Source organism: Centrocercus urophasianus, unplaced genomic scaffold, assembly GCF_019232065.1.
Source record: "Centrocercus urophasianus isolate 14NV4802_14NV808 unplaced genomic scaffold, USGS_Curo_1.0 seq_47, whole genome shotgun sequence".
Lineage (NCBI taxonomy): Eukaryota > Metazoa > Chordata > Aves > Galliformes > Phasianidae > Centrocercus > Centrocercus urophasianus.
Window position 1 is genome coordinate 1,515,386 of NW_024885055.1, and position 18,057 is coordinate 1,533,442.

The following is an 18,057-nucleotide window of genomic DNA, read 5'->3' on the forward strand; positions in this document are numbered from 1 at the left end:
CTTCCCTTCCCTTCCCTTCCCTTCCCTTCCCTTCCCTTCCCTCAATGCAAGGAGATGAGAGATTAATTCTCAGCTCTGATAGCCATTGTCTCCTTTTGCAGGTTCATCAGGTGCAACATGGGCTCAAGCTTGTCTGAACCTTGATGATAAGCTGTCCTTGTTAAAAGCTATTATATTTCTTACTAGCTGAGTATAATTCTGCCTGACTACCGCAGTTCTCCTCTGCATGTAATTGAATTCATATTCATCATAAAGCAATGAAAAATAAATTGTGTGTGTGTTTTTTCCCCCTCATAAAGCAAGGCATGCCGCTGGCTCTGCCTTCTCTGTAATCTTCCCTTTTGCAATGTATTGTAATAGAATTCATGGGAACAGAACAGTTGAAATAGATTGTGCGTTTTTGACCCACCTAGCAGAAAGAGAGCTTTATTTCAATGCCGAGGAGGAATTGATTAATTCAGTTTTCTTTGGGGGAAAGCTAAAACCTTAGTTTAAGATGCTTCAGTGCCGAAGAAGAGAGCTTGCTCAGCTGGAAGCTAAGGTGGTATTGCAGAGGTCACTAATCGCTTGTTTTGAGTCTTAGGTCTTAAAGGCTTTATGCAAAGTTTCGGAGTTCAAGCCTCGTGTGTTTCCAGCAGATGAAGATTTTCAATAGACCTAAAGACCTGCTAAAATCATAGAATCATTAAGATCGGAAAAGACTACTGAGATCATCAAGTCCAAGCCCAACCCGTACACACTGTGCTCACTGCCCATGTCCTTCAGAGCCACATCTCAACGGTTCTGGGACACTGTGATTCCCCACCTTCCTGGGCAGCTGTGTCACTCCATGGACTCTTTCAGAGAGTAAGTTTTTCCTAATATCCAACCTTAACCCTGTGCACAGTGCTGGTGGGATCAGCTCAAGGAACCCATAGGCAATGTTGTTTGCTATCACCAGGGCAATGACACCAGATGGATATGAAAGAGATGTGCCCTGGAGATCATACTTCCAAGATATTTCAAAGTTGAGGACACAGGACATTGCTGTGCAGGGTGTTCATGTCCTGAGGCCTTGTTCCTGTCCTGGGACTGATGGCTTCCATAGTCTTTCTTTTCCAAGTAGACATCATCCTCTGAAGAAGACATCAAAATATTGATGCCTAAATTCTTTTAAAAATGCTCTTGCTTGCACAACCCACACATGACAGCAGGTTGGTGGGCAGCTGGCCAGCTGGAACCCTTGCACCACTCATCTTTGTATAACCTTTTCTTTTGTTTTCCTGTATTTGAAAGGATCCAGAAACCAGGATCATACGGTGCCTGCGAGTGGGGCTGCTACTGTGCTGCAGTGGCCTGTCAGAAAGGCTCTGACAGGAAGAAAATATGTTTTCTGCAGCTCCTGGCTTCCTGCCAGCAGCACAATAGTGCTGCTAGAGACAGACTAGCCCAGACGGTCCTAATACATCATAATATTAGTGAGTTTTGTTCAACAAAGGGTTCAAATGTCTTTCCAGTTAATTATTAATTTCATTACAATGAAATCATTAATTACGTTTTAATGCTGAAAGACGTGGCTTCTGCAATTTATGAAACGTACATTGGGAAAAGGAAGAAAGAGGAATTCGGTGGTAATGAGCCCTGAGAGCTGTGTGAGTGTGCTTGGTGAGCTGCAGAGGCCGTGGTTCTCCGTGGGCTCCCACTTCTCAGGCTGCCCTTTCTCCTCTGCTTTCTCCCAGCTCATACTGATAAGCAGTATAGAATCATAGAATCATGAAATCATTAAGGTTGGAAAGACTTCTAAGGTCATCTAGTCCAACCATCAACTCATGCTTGTTGCCCATGCATCAACTCCACACCATGTCACTCAGTATGACATCTATCTTTGAACACTTCTGGGGACAGTGACTCCACCATCTCCCTGGGCAGCCTATGCCTGACCAGTGGGATGTGGATGACAAGCACAGCAGGCATGTGAGCAGCACCATGATACAGCTGCCCTTTGTAGGATGAAGTTTTCGTGCTAAGTCAACAGCAGTTGCACATCAGGAATTCCATATCCTTCCTTATCTCTGCTCTGGTTTGGTGTCCTCCAGGAAAGCCCTTCTTCATTGCAGTGAAACCTCCCTGAAGCAAAGCTAAGAAATGTAGGGCCAGGCTGGTCTGTGAGCTCCTGAGGAAGACCTCTGCCACAGAAGATGTCTGCATCCGTGGTTCTGGGGAGGAACATCTTTCTCTGCCACCACTACCAGAATGGTGGTACTCAGCCATATGATGGGATGAGGAGGGTTAAGACTTGGCTGTGCTGCAAGGTGATAAAAACAGCACCTCCTCTGGGGACCAGGACTGGACCACCTTTGCTCTGGGCAGTTTGCTGTGGTGGCTGTGTCATACCCAAGGGAAGAGCTGAGGCTGCAATGATATAATTACAGTCAGCAACTGTTAAAATAATTCATCTGCTTTCTGCTTTATGAGAGAAGTCGCAAATTAAAACCTGCAAAAAGGAAATTTGATGCATGACACAGTAACCCTACGGGGCATTTGACAGTCTTCTCTAAATTAGAAGTGTGTTTTGAAGGCTGTTCCTTGGAGTATTGTATTCTGCGTAAATACTCTCTCTGTTTTCATCCTTATACTTTTGGTATTTCTATAGCTCAGTATAGGAATTGCCACGCAGGATCAGAAAAGCAGTTTCCTCAGGTCAGAATCCCATTTCTTCTGGGGCCACTGCAGCAGCCTTGAGATGGGGCATGAGAAAGGCAACACCGATATGCAGATGTTAAATAACAAGTAGGTACTGTCACCTTAGAGGATTTCTTACGCAGTTCTTTCAGAGCATGTCTTTTAAATGTCATTTATTCCTCGTTTTACTGAAGGGGAAACTGAGGAGTTAGGAGGCAAATAACTTGTCTGAGGTTATTGTCTGTGAAAGATGATGGGGAAGGGAGCTCAGATCCCCCATGCCCCTCTCCAGCAATTCATCCTATTAGATGTTGCTAACTCCTGGTTCCTGTGCTTTCTGTTCACATGAAGGTTCTTCTAAAACCATTACTTCTGTTTTTTCCTCACAGATACTGCTATTTTTGTCTGTACAGCTTTTGAGATAGAATCATCAAAACTGAACACAGTGCTCAAGTGAGATCATGTCATTGGCTTTTACAACAGTGCTTTGATATGGGCATCCAGATGCCCTTCTCGTTTCGATTCCTTTGTTCTATCTCACTGTGCTGATGCAGTATTTTTTTCCAATGGCTTGCAATTAGCGTAGACCCCATCAGTAGATCTTGATTGTTTTCAAGAAATGCTGAGGTAAAAAAAATAACAGAAAATGTATTCAAGCAGTGACTGTTCCCTGTTCTAACTGACGATGGCAATCTCGCCCTCCTCTGAATAACAGAAAAAAGGACAGATATTTGAACTTCTGATAGCTTTAAAAAGGGTAATCAAGAATGTATACAGATGCATACAGGTATGTACATCTTTGCATATAATGTGATTTTTAAAAATAATTCCTCCTACAGTTTTTTATCTTATTTGCGTCCCTTGCCAATGGGAGTTCCATCTGTGCCCGTCTGTAGGCTTCAAGCTAGCCAACAGATTTGCCTTTGTCCATGGAAGTCTTTGAAAGACTCTCCAGACCCAGCTGAAATTGAAATGTCTGGTTTGAATTCTGTTGGGTTGCTTTGGAATCTGGTGGGTAGAGATGCAGAAGGTAGGATCCACAGAGTCCTTGTCACAGCTGCTGGCATAGGGGAATGAAGATTTCCAGAATGGGATGTTTTAAGCAGCCACTAGACATGGAGGACTGAGGTCTTCAGCACAGTGAAGGCTGCAAGGGAGAAGGCAGTCTGGCCTTCCTCCATTAACTACTGTGGGATTTCTGTGGCCTCAGGGCACTAAGTGCTTCCCTTACCAGTGTGTGAATGCTGGCTCATGCTGAGGACATCGAGGTGTTTGTGGATGTATGTGTTACGTTAATCCACCAGCACGCTGCCTGGGAAAGGGAGACTGGGAAATTATTTAGGGTGCAGCCAGCTCTGAGATGTGGCTGTTGCTGCAGGTCTCCTCCCAGCCCTCTTTTCTTCCCAGCAATTGGGCACTTCCAGCACTGCCATGTACCTGAGAACACCTATGAAGAAAAACCAGAATGTGAGATGGAAAAAAGCAGCAGGAGCCCTGAGGCCCATCTCCGGCACACTGTGGCAATAGAGGGAATTACCACAAAGTCAGCATTGGAAGCATCTGGCCGTCCAAGGTTGGTTGAGTTTGAAGTTTAGGAGGTAGAGACTGACCACCTGGGTTTTCCCATGATGTCACCAGATGGATTAACTTAGAAACGTGGGAAAAAAGCCAGCCTGATCCTCCTACCCTAACCTCACCAGGCATAGACACCTGGCTTCCACAGCAGCACCAAGAAACCAGCACTTATCCTCAGATGCTTAAACTGATTGCATCTCTGATCTGTTTGGTCAGCCTCTGAATGCCACTTCCCCTTGCTTGAGTCATTTAATCACTGCTGCCAATCAGCACTATTGAGCAGAGCAACAATAGTCTCAAAGCTCAATCACCTTCACAATCGTCCGTGTGTCTCCCTGCAGGGTGGAATTACTGTAGAGGAGATGCGGGGTGGTTTTGTAATTGAAATGTTAGTTCACATGTGCGTGTGTCTCACAAGGACGCGTGACTATGTGTATATAAATGGGTATGTGTGCCGTGCTTTGAAATGCAGACTAATTGTTGGGGGCAGCATGCATTCAGAAAGGAAATTATGCATTGAAACTGAATTTGCATCTTCTTAACTATTCAGTCAGCTGAGAAATACACTGAGAAGCAGCAGCACAGTGCAAGGCTTGCAGTGACACTGGGCTGCACTCGTGTGCTCAGCAGAGCGGGCTCATGTGGGCATGAGTCACAGAATCATAGAATCATTGAGGTTGGAAAAGATCACTAAGATCATCTGTAGACCCTGTGCAGGGAGATCAGCAACTTTCTCTGGAAATTGCCCTGTGAAGAGAGGGGCCTTGGGGAACCTGCTCAGCTTTGTGGAGACGGTCGGTCCCAGCTCAGTGCCAGGAACCCATGGCCCAGGGAGGCCGGGAAGTGTCCCTGCCCACCTTCCTGTCTCTTGCCCTTTCCTTCCTAGAAAAATCTTCTCTGAAGTCTGCATCTCCACCTTCAATCCAGATCAAATTTCAAACTTCCATTTTCAAATTTCAGCTCCAGAAATGGTGATTTTCCTGCAAATAACCTGAAATTTTCCCAGTGCTCATAGCTATCCATTCCTCTTTCCTTTTCAGCTTTCTCCCCTGCTTTCTCTCTGCTTCACCCCTGCTGATACTGAGCAGCCATAGTTAAACCTTTTTTGCTCTGTGCTCTGGAGCAGCCTTCATCAACACTGTTTTAGCTTTCTGGGAAAGTCCAAGCAGCAGGGACACCTGCTAGCTCTGAGTCATGCCAAGGGGCACCCAGTCCTGCGACCCTTATGCTCAAGGGCATTGCTCGGATCATTGGCGTTTGACCCTCTACATGGTGTAAGGCTAATAGTATGTAATGCTCTGTTGTGATTCATCACTCATGCATCTAGATACTAATTATAATCCACCTCTTATGTATGCTACTAGCCTATAATTTTAATCCCAAACAGTTGTGTGTGTAATGAGGCGGTGCTTTTGTGCCTTACATCCTGGTGTAAGCCTGTGATTTGCGCCATGCTGGAAATACAAATTCAAATAAGAGGGAATAAAAATAAAACAGCGGAAAACTTTTGCCCTTTGAATTTGACATATAAAAAGTGTTGCAATGACTTCAAAATTTGCAAAGCAAACAACTGAATGTACATGTGTCTGTGGCTGTGTAAATCAAGGTAACTTTCAAAGCCCAGGCTTTCTTCGCAGATGCTCATCAAAGCAGGTCTTGGTATCTGTTGACCCATGGGGAATGCCATGAGCAGGATCAAATTGGAGTTGTTTCTGCCTTTTATTTACCAGAACAGAATGTGAGTATGGCTGCATGCACGTGGAGCTGCTTCCCATTGGCTGGGCATCAGTCCTGGGAACTCTCAGCAAAAACCTTGCTGCCTCCATTGGAAACTTCTGGGCTGCCACACAGTCAGTGCTGGGATCTGAGGGGTGTGGGGTGGTTTGCTGCACACATCATGTTCAGGGTGCGGGTTCTGTGTCATTGCCAGCTCCAACAAGGTGATTCCTGCAACAGCCAAACTGGGGCCTGATGGCTGTATGAGCTGGTGGACTGTGGGACATATGAGATGGAGATGGCTGAAGAAGTGGGAGCTGTCAGGAATGCTCTTATACCCAATCAGGAAAATGCTCCACAAGGTGAGAGATTGTCCTGAAGAGCCTGGGGGTTCTGGGCACTTTCCCAGGAAATGAATGGAATAGAGGAGTCTTTCTGGGAGCTGGATAACAAGACAAGAAAGGGAGACCATATAAGCAAGGCCAGTGAGCACAAGGGCACACACGCACAGCCCTGTGTGCTGTACCCTGTAATGTCAATGCAACAAGAGCTCTGGGTCAAGTGTTGAGGCTGCAGTGAAGAATGAAGGGTTCCAAGAGCTTGGCTGTGCTCTTCTCATGGCTTCTGTGTGTCTGAGGGAAAGAAAATCCATGTTTGTGCTGAACAACTCAGTTTAACAGACAAGTAAACTAAACAAGGACATGGGGAGAGAGAGGCGTATGCTTTGTAAGTGTATGCTTTTCCTGAAGAACATATTTGATGAAAACCATGACAGAGAATGAGCAGGCACCAAAAAAAAAAAACAAAAACAAAAACAAAAAACCAACCCTAGTAATGGAATTGCTGTGCTGAAAGAAGAAACCATCTTTCCTTGGAGAATGATACTGTGGAAGAAAAGAGAAGGTGCTGAGCAGGAAACAATTACATGTTTTAAAGTAGCTGCAGAAGAAGGAAACTATTCCTTTTGGCTGCTTCTTCAAGTAAGGTACCTTGGATGGATGGTAAAGACCCTGTAAAGAAAATTATATGATTTCCTCTTGCAGATTGGAGCAGTGCAGTGCATTCATGTAGGGAGTGTTTTGATGTCTTGCATGGGTCATTGAAAAACTGGCTGGAAAATCGGATCATGAGCTACAGGGAACATTCCTGCTGCAGCAGGAAAATGCTCTGGATGTAGCAAGTGACCAAAGGGTTCTGAAATATCCTATTGTATGCAGTAATTGTTTCTACTTACAACCACAGAAATATATATTTTATTTTCCCTCCGTGATTTTTTCTTGCTTTTTAATAATAGCCTTTCCTTCACATTCAATAGCCCTTCTTATACTTTCGTTTTCCCTCAGTATTAAGACCTGATGATCCATTAAGGCAAATCCTATATTTCGAATTGCATTTAAATTGATACTGCAGCGTGGTCCGCCTGCCTCAAAACCACTTCCATTCTCTTCTGCTGGAGATCAGATGGATTTTTTCCTTCTGAAAACAGATGAGAATTTTGATTATATGTGTCATTCAAACTGCAATTCCATCTTATTAAACAGTTCCAGGCAGTTGATGCTGGGAACATTGTAATAAGGACTCCAACATCTGAGACTGTTCAGCCGAATTTGTTGGCCAATTCCATGTATTTAGTCAGGAAATGCTGGCTGTGGCTAAGTGTACAAACTGAAAGGCATATGAAAATCAGTGTTTTATTATGTCACTAATATTTGAAGTGCTTTAAGATGGCAGCTGTTCATTTCTGCACGTTCCAAGGCCTTAAGAAAAGTTATTCTCTGGACTTCTTTTGTCAGTGCACACCTTGGCATTGCGGGCTTGTTTGGCCTCATAGTAATAGGAAAAGGAGGAATGGCTTTAGGCTACAGGAGGGGAGATTTAGGTTAGATGTGAGGAAGAAATACTTTACTCAGAGGGTGGTGAGGCCCTGGCACTGCTGCCCAGAACTGTGGCTGCCCATCCCTGGAGGTGCGTGAGGCCATGGCTGGGCTCTGGGCAGCCTGAGCTGCTGGGGAGCAACTGGACGATCTTTGAGATCCCTTCCAACCTAAGGCATTCTCCAATTCTGTGATTACAATTCCAGTATGCATTAATCTTTTATTCTCAAGCAGGCGCTGATTCATCAGCCCTGATCCAAAGAAGGATTCTGTATTCTTCACTTCTAGGCATCAGATGTTCTTGAAGGACAAGCTTGCTGGTAACATGCCTGACTCTGTATGGCAGCTGAGAGGATGAGTTCCATCTACACAGGACTTGCATTTGTCCATGGGAGATCCTCAGTCTGGAATACTTTCCTGAGGAAGATGCTTCCAAATCTTTTTTTAAAATAGAGCTAATTGACTTTTAAATTCACATATAGACGCACATCTCTAGCCACTCCCCAGATCCCCAAGGAACAGACTGAGCTGTGGGGTAAGGTGAATCCCTGGTAAATCCAGGTTACTGAGCAGGGAGGAGTGAATTTAATGGAGGTGGGTGGAGAATGCAAGTGATGACGTAGAATAACATGACTGTGGGAGTGCAGAGGTCAGATTTAAAAACCTCAGGTCTTTGCTCAGGTCTCACCCAAATGAGGGTTACCTATGCACATGTGCTGTGCAAATAAGACAGATTACCCTGCCTTCAGTTAATTGATCCAGGCAGCTGGGAGACAGATTCCTGCCCTAAGGCATGGGATTTTTTTAGGTTTTTGTTTTATTCTTTTGGTGGTTTTTTTTCAAATTCACTATTGAATGTGAAATGCAGCCTCTGCTGCTGGAGACCACAGCTCGAAGGGGATGTGCATTGCAGCTGTGCACTCCATCCTGTTCAGAGGTTGGCTGAGTTGAGGAGACTTCAGTCACCAGAGGAATAAACCAGTGGTGTCACAGCACATCTGTAGCCTGGAACCTCCACAACAACTTCTAGATCACACCTAATTTTCCCCCCCTCCTATTTGCTCTGCTTCCCCTAAGGCCTCTTACAGAAATACTTCCCTCCCGGCAGTGTCGGTGCAGACCGGGAAGCATCGACTGGTGTTTAAGCCAAGGTTCCCCTCTGCAGAAAGGAGCCAGAGAACCTGGTCTGCACATCGCTGCAGCTCCCTCCACCAAGGCAAAGAACAACTCGTAGCTTTTCCCACGGATTGAGTAAAATCCCATTAAAAGGCCGCCAGAGGGGGCAGCTTCCTCTGCTGCAGCGAAGACCCAGAGAGCGGGTGCCAGCATGGCACACATTGCTGCTATTATTTATAGTGCTCTACCTATACTTATGCAAGTGGGGCTAATTAGTAGATGGAATTAGCCAACTGCTCTCGGCAGCATAATTGTAAATAATTTCCTAACGTTTCACTCACTGAGTAATGAGTTTCTCCTGGAAACACAAAAGATGAACTACTGATAATCTGGCAGTTTCCAGCAAGATGACAGACGTTAATTATATGAGATTAGGATGTGATCCTCCACTTTAAGTCAGGTTGGGATTTCTAGGCAGAGTTGAATCTTAGGACTTAATGGACTCTCGTCTATAGCATTTTATGGTTGTTTGTTTGTTTGTTTGTTTTCGTGATTTTAAGCCACCTTCTAGCTTTGCTTTTTCCCCACACATCAAGCCACCAGCAACTACTTTGCAGACGGAACTGCTGGGCCTGATTTTCTGGCAAGGTAGTCCTATAATTATGCCTGAAAAGCATGTACAGAGTCAAGATAACTTGTGTTTACAAATGACTGTGCCATCAGAGAAGTCCATTGCAGGTTCAGGGGTGGAACTGGAGTCTGGATTCCATTAGGATCAGGCAGATATCAACTGAAACATGGGATGTAAGCACCAGAATAGTGGTGCCAATAACACCAGGATGCAAAATCGCTGTCTGAGGCCATGTCAGCAAACTGGATCTTATCTCTGATGTTTTTGAAGGGGCTCTGCTGACTGCTGGCGGTCCTTGAGAACTTCCTTTGAGCTAAGGGGTGAACACTGGAGCTGAGACGGAATCCCAACTGCATGGAGAAGCTCCATCTGCTGATGCAGCTGTGTTTCTTCTTGATTCAACAAAGATTTTCTCTGGTTCCTCTTAACCAAGTGCTGACAAAATCCCTCCTTCAGGAAGGTCGCAGTGGTCACTCATATGAAATCAAGTGTGAAACCAGGAGCAAGGATGTGGACTTGAGCTAAAGAAGTCCATTTTTATACTTCTAGCTGAGGCCCAATCATTCTTATGTATTCTGAATCAGACATTGGGTAGTTTCCATGTTTGTATGAAAATGGAATTTAGTGTATGGTAATCTTGCTGTTTTCTCCGTATTCACCAGTTTTCTATAAATAATACAAATGCATGATAATCACCACTGGAACTGTTCACTAAAATGAAAAAGGAGACATTATTCATTAAAATAAAAAGATATTCATAGACATTTGCTGGGATGAAATCCCCAAGCACCAGGATATGCAGAAGCAGTGTTTGCTTTCTGAGCTTTTGCAAACAGCCTGTTTCTATTCCTGCTGTTGTTTGCTGCTGTGCCATCGTGGGTGTGGAACATTGCCTTTTAATTTCCCCATCTGTGCCCTGGGGATGATGACCCTGTGCCATGTACACGGTGCTCCCCTTCCCTCCCCAGGCTGTGTGCAGGGAGGTGTGACCAGTGGCAACTGCTGTGTTGATGCTGCTGGCCCTCCAGCTCCTGACACAGTGCCTGAGTGCAGCTTAACCACTTGCACTCAGGTCCTACCAGGGCACTCTGGTGCTGATAGCACACACGGGACCTTTCTTCCCACACCCCTTCCGTTGCTGTGCTGGCTTACTCTGATTTGGCAGTATTCGGCTAAGTGCTGGAGGTCAGTGCTCAAACTATCCTGAATATTCTGGTGCTCCAGTCCTGTTGATTTGAAATGGAGTTAATGGTTTAAATGCCTTTGAAAATCTGCGCCTCGGAGTTTGAAGTGCACAGGCTCAGCCTGAATTACCAAATTCAGCCATCAGTATGTAAAGCAGAGCACAGCTGGGTGTGGAAGAAGAATATCCTACTCAAGTCTCTGGAGCTGAGGTTCAGCAATCATCACCATTTCTGTTGCCTGAAAGCAAGAACCTTTACATTTCCCTCTGCAGCAGGTGGAGCCCGGCAGCACTGATGCTCCCAGCTGCTGCCAGATGTGTGCCTTCACCCAGTGCTGCACTCTAGGGCTGCCCACACCTCCCACACGTTGTACAGCCTCCATCTGCACTGGCAAATCATGGCATTATTTTCCCTCCCTGCAACTTTTCAATCAGCAGAAACATCTCTCACCTCAATTCACCTAATTAACTGTCAGGAGTTGATCTTTGGGCTGAAATTGGTATTTGAAGTAGAAATGTGTGAACAAGCTCTACTGATGGATTTTGTTATTTATTGGTAAGTGGAATACAAACTCACAAAGAGCTGGTTCAGCTGAAGGTTACTTAATCTATTTGTTTCTATTATTGTTGGTTTTTTGTGGATTTTTTTTTTTTTTTAATGTAATGGCTTGATTTTGAATTAATTTGTTTACCAGGCTAGCCTTAGTCACATCCCTCCTTTGAGGGCAATTTTATGGAACCCTTACAATTAATAATAAGAGCAGTCTTTACATGTACTCCCATCCTTCATTCTCCAGCCATCCTTCAGACCCACGCAGGTCAGTGAGCCCCACACTGCATCTCACCATCAGCTGCTCAGAATGCTGCCAGACTGTAAGGATTTGGGCTGAGGATGTCTGCAGAAAATTTCTGCAGCTGCTTTGGTCGGGAAAAAAACTCCAGAGAAGGAACACAAAGGGAAATTGTTTTACTCATCCTAGCAGAAAACAACCCAGCAATCTGTCCATTGTGAATGTCCATGAGGGTGGATGGCGATAGGACAAGGGGAATGGTTTTAAACTGAGACAGGGGAGGTTTAGGTTAGATATTGGGAGGAAGTTTTTCACACAGAAGGTGGTGAGGCCCTGGCACAGGTTGCCCAAGGAGGCTGTGGATGCCCCATCCCTCGTGGCATTCAAGGCCAGGCTGGAAGTGGCTCTGGGCAGCCTGGTCTGGTGGGTGGTGACCCTGCACACAGCAGGGGGTTGAACTGGATGAGCATTGTGCTCCTTTTCAACCCAGGCCATTCTATGATTCTATGATTCCACTTTGCTTTAGGACTGGGATCTGAAAGTTCTTCTGAGGATTTTCCTGTTCTGAATCTACTCCAGATGCATTCAGAGTAATGGAGATGTGTTGCTGTAAATGCTGCCTCCTGGTTTTGTTTGCAGCAGGTGTGCTCAGGTGCTGCTAGAGGAGGAGCAAAGGACAGCCCAGACCTGCAGAAAGCCAATGCAGGCACAGGGCATCTCTCCCCTGCCCTTATGGGCCTTTGCTGATGCTCAGGCAGCATGAAACAATAAGTTACCAGCTTCCTTTTCTATGCACCCCACGTCCCATGGCTCCACATAGGGCTGCAGCTGGTGATGTTCTGTGCAGGTTTTCCATCAGTATCCCCTCCTGGCTGGAAATCCTGCTCCCTCATACTGAGCCTGTCGTTTTCTGGCTGGGAACACCTCTTTATCTGCTTTCTTGAGTAAGAACTCAGACCTTCACTGCTCGTTGCTGAAAATATTTTAGAAAGAGAATATTTAAATTTTACATAAAACATTCACAAAAACCCAAGGTCTTAATTCTTACATTTACTCATTGGCATTTACTATTATCTCCTATCTTCTTCCACTTGTGTTCCCTTTCCTTATCTTAGCTTATCCTAAAAGTACCTAATATCTAAATTGATTTTGTTTTGGTCATATCTAGATGAGAACAGTTCAATCTCAGAAGATGAGCTGTCAGTTCATTATCTGTCTCCTTAATTGGGCTTATTTGGAGTTGGAAAGCCAAATACTCCACTGGCAGAAACTATTGACACTAGAGGAGCATTTGGCCATCAAAATCATGTACTTTTTATTGCTGTATGTTATTTATTAGTTCGCATAGCGCTTTTAATTAAATGTCACTGCACAGTGATGTATATCCATTAATTTTGCATTAATGCACACCCCATCAAATGCATTCTAGAGTCTGGCACTGGGATTTGGGGCTGTTTTGTTTCAGATACCAACTTGCTCTGACCTTACGTGTATCTGTGAGAAGGTGGGTTGATGCTTCCTGCCCCAAATGACGCACAGCAGCATCTGGAGAAATCGCAGTACAAAAACAGTATTTAAATCTAGATGGAGTTGCTTGATAACCTTTGGCATCCTGGATGCTGAACGCTTTCCCAAATAAAGACTAAACATGTGTAAGGGAGGACAAAAAGGTCTGCAAATATTTGCTTATGCTTTTAGAAGCTCTCCGGACACATTTGCAGAGCAAAGTGCCAGCAGAAGGGCTGGCAGAGCATAGCAGCACAGAGCAGGATCCCAACTATTGGAAAGGGATTTTTTTGCATGATGAGGGTGCAACCCTGCCTCTCCCAGGTTTGCTCCCTTTTTGCAGGCATCAGGACAGGCCAGGTTTGCTCTGTGGAGCTGCTCACATCAAAAAATAAAGTGTAATTCCTGGACAGCTATTCTGTGACTGGAGAATTTCAAATGTGCTATGTTCATGTCCAAGAAGGGGCTGGAGGAAGAGTCCCGTGTGGGCAGAGAGCTGGGGACATTTGGATGGAGGGTGAGCAGTGGGGCAATAAATGGCTGTGGTAAGTTCATTGACAATTGTGCTAGCTCGACTGGCTGTGTGCTTATGGACTGTCTGCTTGCCTAATGGAAAATAAGTGTTTATTTCACTTTTGTTTACAGTCAGTATCTCCTAAGATTCGTTTTCTGGCTGCTGTGCGTTACTCTATGCTATGTTGTTTGGATGTTGAAGTAATGAGATAGTAATTCACCCTCTTGAAATACAGCTCGAAATCCTGGTCCTCCTGAGCACCATGCTCAGATACCACAAACCCTCAAGGGGCTGGGACTTCATCCCCGCTACTGAGTATCTTATCTTTATTGAACCTGGAAAGCTTTCTAATAAAGATGTGCATCTGAATCAGCCATCAGGCAGTCAGAATGGTCTTTTGGGTCTGGTCTGGCATCACATCGAGCTGGAGGAGAGGGCTTGGGGTGTCCCAGCATCTTCTGAGCTGCAGTGCAGGAGGCACAGCAGCCTGTGGGGAAGGTGCTCCAGCCCCACAGTTTGTCAGACCTGCTGGAGGCAGCGATTTATACCAACCGAGGATCCAATCTGTGCAGTCTGGTTGAACTTTGATTTCTGCTCGGATTCCGTTAGCGCTCCGTGAGCATTTCTTTGACAGGAGAAATTTTTCACTATCTTTAGAAAAAAAGCAGAAAAAAAAAAAAAAAAAAAAAAAAAGCAGCTGCGTTTTGGGTGAAGCTGCCGCTTTCAGTACATCTGCACACCCGCACTGTGCACTGCCAGGCATGCACAGAGCCTCATTTTGCATAATTACATTGGTTTTTAACCATGGCAATATATTCAGATCTTCAGACACCCGGCTGTCAGATCCAGCTCTCTGCCACCCTGCAGGAAAAGCAACTACATCTGTGCAAAGGCACTGGTGAAGAGCTCAAAGGTGCCTCCACCTCACCATCAAAGGTGCAAGGAGTGGATGCAGCACTTGGGTTGACCATGGCAAAGGGGGAAGCCACCCAAACTGGCTGCCAAAGTAAACCTCGGGTGGTCAGGAATAATTGAAAAGTACATCCAGCAAAGGAAAAGGAGCTTTAAGGAGTGAGTTGATCCCTTGTCTTTCAGTTTGTGGTGGTGGATCTGCTTGTTGAGCTTCCTCAGCCTTCAGTGCCAAAGTTCTTTGTCTAAGCAAAGAAGAGGAGAAGCTCTGCAGATAAATGGAGGGATGAAAAAAATAAATAAATAAAACAAAAGCAGCCAGTTACTACTTCTGCACCCAGCTTCTTTCCCATACCATCCAGAATGCAATGATTCTCCCAGGCTTTCTCCCTTATGCCCACTTGGGCCAATCAATGGACAGTTTGATCCCCTGCTCTCAGCCTCGCTTTTAAGAAAGACCATTTCCAAAGGAGCATTCCTGCCCAACAGCAATTACAATTTCAAATGAGTATCTGCTTGTTGTTGGATCCTGGTGTACTTGATTGAATTTCCATGTGGTTCCCTGCAGACTGGCTGAGGATGTGTGTGGCTGAGACCTGTCAGGGCTGACGCAGGGAGGACTGATCCTGCTCCAGGGCAGGAAAACAAACGAGGCAATCTCATGAGGCCCCTCAGGCCCTGAGCTCCCACCGTGCAGGAGTCACACACATACCTTTCTCTTTGTATTTAACAATACTGAAGAAAAAGCCCTGTCCTATGACAGTGAAATGGCACTGCTACGAAGATGAGAAAGCATCCTTCTTTTGTAGAAATTAAATAGAAAAATGCATCTGTCTGCTGTTCAGAGTTTTAATGGACAGTGGAAGATAGTCTTCTTTCTTTCCTCATGTGGTCCAAGAGCTGAAGTCACCAAAATGAGAAACTTCAGAAAGTTAAAGGAGGGGAAAAGATTTTGCTGGTTTTTCCTTTTTTTCCCTTTCTTTTCTTTGTTTTCTTTGTTTTTTTTTTTTTTTTTTTTTTTTTTTTTAGATAAATGCCATTGGGGTACAATGGAAATTAAGAACCATAATGCTGTCTTTCTCTCTCATCTCCATTCAAAAAAAACCCCACAAACAAACACAAAATAAAACATTTAGGGACAGAGCCAAAGTATGATCTTGATTAATGCATCCAGATGTAATGCTGAAGTGAATCTCAAGATATAAATACAACAGTTTCAGGCTCCCACTTGTGCAAGAGAGATAAAAATCTAACACGGGCTCCAAAATTTCTCAAGCACCTTCCAAGGCTCAGTCAGGCCCACATGCAAAGTCCAAAATAAACTGAATTTACTGGAAAATCCCCAGGATTATGTCTAGAGCGATTCCAAGACTTCTCTGCTTTCCAATTCAAATGAGCCCTATTACACATCAGGAATGTCTGGAGGAGAAATACAGCCTGTTTCATAAAGCCTTATTATATATTTTAATGCACACAATGTAAACATGAACATGTCTCCTGGATATTTTGTTGCTTCAGTCTTATAATTCTGCATGCTCCTTGCTTACTTATGAAAAAGTCTTCAGATAAAAAACCAAACCAAAACAAAGCACTTTTGTGATATTTATTTTTCTGCACAAAGGCTACAGCTGCCAATCCCAGCTGTGCTTCATGGGCATGTTTCAGTCATTCAGTTCACTTTGATCTGACAGAGGTGCAACAAATTGGGATGAGTCAAGTAAGTGCCATTCAAGAAACAGACTCCAAACCCAGGTGATGATAACCTTGCAGCAGGCACTCATCCACCCCCAATACATTGATGATTAAGAGAATCCTTAGGCTTCTTTTCCATCACCAGCAAACACCCAAAAGTTGCATATGTCCTTGCACTGCCCTGCATCACAGATGACCCTACAGACAACCTCTCCTGCTCTACCCCACCCCACAGTGCCTGTCCGAGAAGGGCCACCTATTGCTAAAGGCTCAGATAAGGATCTTCACACCAGATCCATATTGAAAACAGGCTACAGAAGCCTGCTTTTGCAGGTTGGATGGAGCAGGTCTGGTCAGGCTTCTCATGTTGCCTCCATCATCTGCCTGCAACTACCTTTGCTGTGTCCTTCACAGCATGGCAAAAGCTAGGTCCACACATGGCTATGGGGTTGGTGAGGACCTGTAGCACGTGGTTTAAAGAAAGAAGGAGTTTCAAATTCTTCCACAGGAGTGGATAAAGATACAAAGAACAAAATCCAAGCAGGTTTGTTCAGATCAAGGAATCCTGCAGCATAATCCCACATCAGTCTGAGCCAAAAGGTCAGGCTGGCTCTTTCCCCAGTGAGTTGACATCAAGGTAGTGGTGCCCATAAACCACCTTCACCTGACATAAACAAAGAACAGAAGAAATCCTGTTTACGGTGTCTTTGCCTCAGGGACCCAATTCCTTCTTTGTATGACACCCAGAAAAACTTTCAACCTTCAGAGAGATACCGGAAACAAAATACATGTTCTTCAAGCACTAAGATAGTGGCAGAAGGACATGCAGGTAAGTCAGTGCAGCTGTCACTGCATGCACCCACAAGCCCTCATCACCCTGAAGAGCCTTGGCTGAGCCCCAGGGCTGTGTTTAAACTCAGGTCCTTCTGTTGAGCGGGGCTGTGGTTGTGTTGTATCCATCTTTGCTCCTTGCTGCCTCCATTGTGTCTGCTAAGGGTGGCCTTGGCACTTTCTTACCCATGGGCTTGCCTGGTGGTGGCTGGGCCAGGCAGGGGATGGTACTGTTCCCTGGGTTCCAGTTGGGAAAGTGTCATTTTGGCCAAAATACAATAAGGTTGTTAACTCATTTCTGGCACTGAGCTGAGCACAAGATGCTTCTGCTATGCTTTGGTATCACTGAAGGCTGGTGACCTTTTAATATGTTCTCTTTTAGTAGCAGTCATTGCTCAGACAACTTCTTAAATGTGAAATAATACCTTTTTCTTTCAGGAGCAGAAAGGTACAGAACGAGGGCATTCAAACATCTGTTTCATTTTGCATTTTCAATTCTAGCTCAGATAATGGGAGCTTTCACATAGGAAAGAAAAACCAGCAAGAGTCCCCATTATTTACCAATCTACAGAGGTATAAATCACAGAGCTGATAAAGCCTGTGTGATTTGGGTTTTGTGGGTTATTAGTGCAACTGGCTTGTGAAGCTCTTTTTTAACATGCAAATGGCAGTGCTTTATTTATTGTGGGTGGGATTGATTACCCTCTGGAGGGGTCCCCATTGAACCTAGCATTACTTGCATGGATCATGAGAGGAGGGGTGTGATTTCTTTAGTCCCATAAAGCCTTTCTTTAAGGCTTAGCTTCGTGTTCTCTGCTGCTGAGCTCCCTAGCAGGCTGATAGCTACTGTGGCACTAACAGCTTCAGTAGGAGGTAAAGGGCTTGTGGAGCTGGGAAAGCTAAATATCACTGTCCGTGTGCCTGCTCAGTTGTACTGAAGCTGGTGCTACAGGCAGTGCTGCTCAGACTGTGATTTGTAAGGGGGGTTCAGTGGATGTTGGCACTGTAAAGCATTACTCTTCCAAGAAGCAAGGATTTCTTTTGCTCCCTTTCAAGCT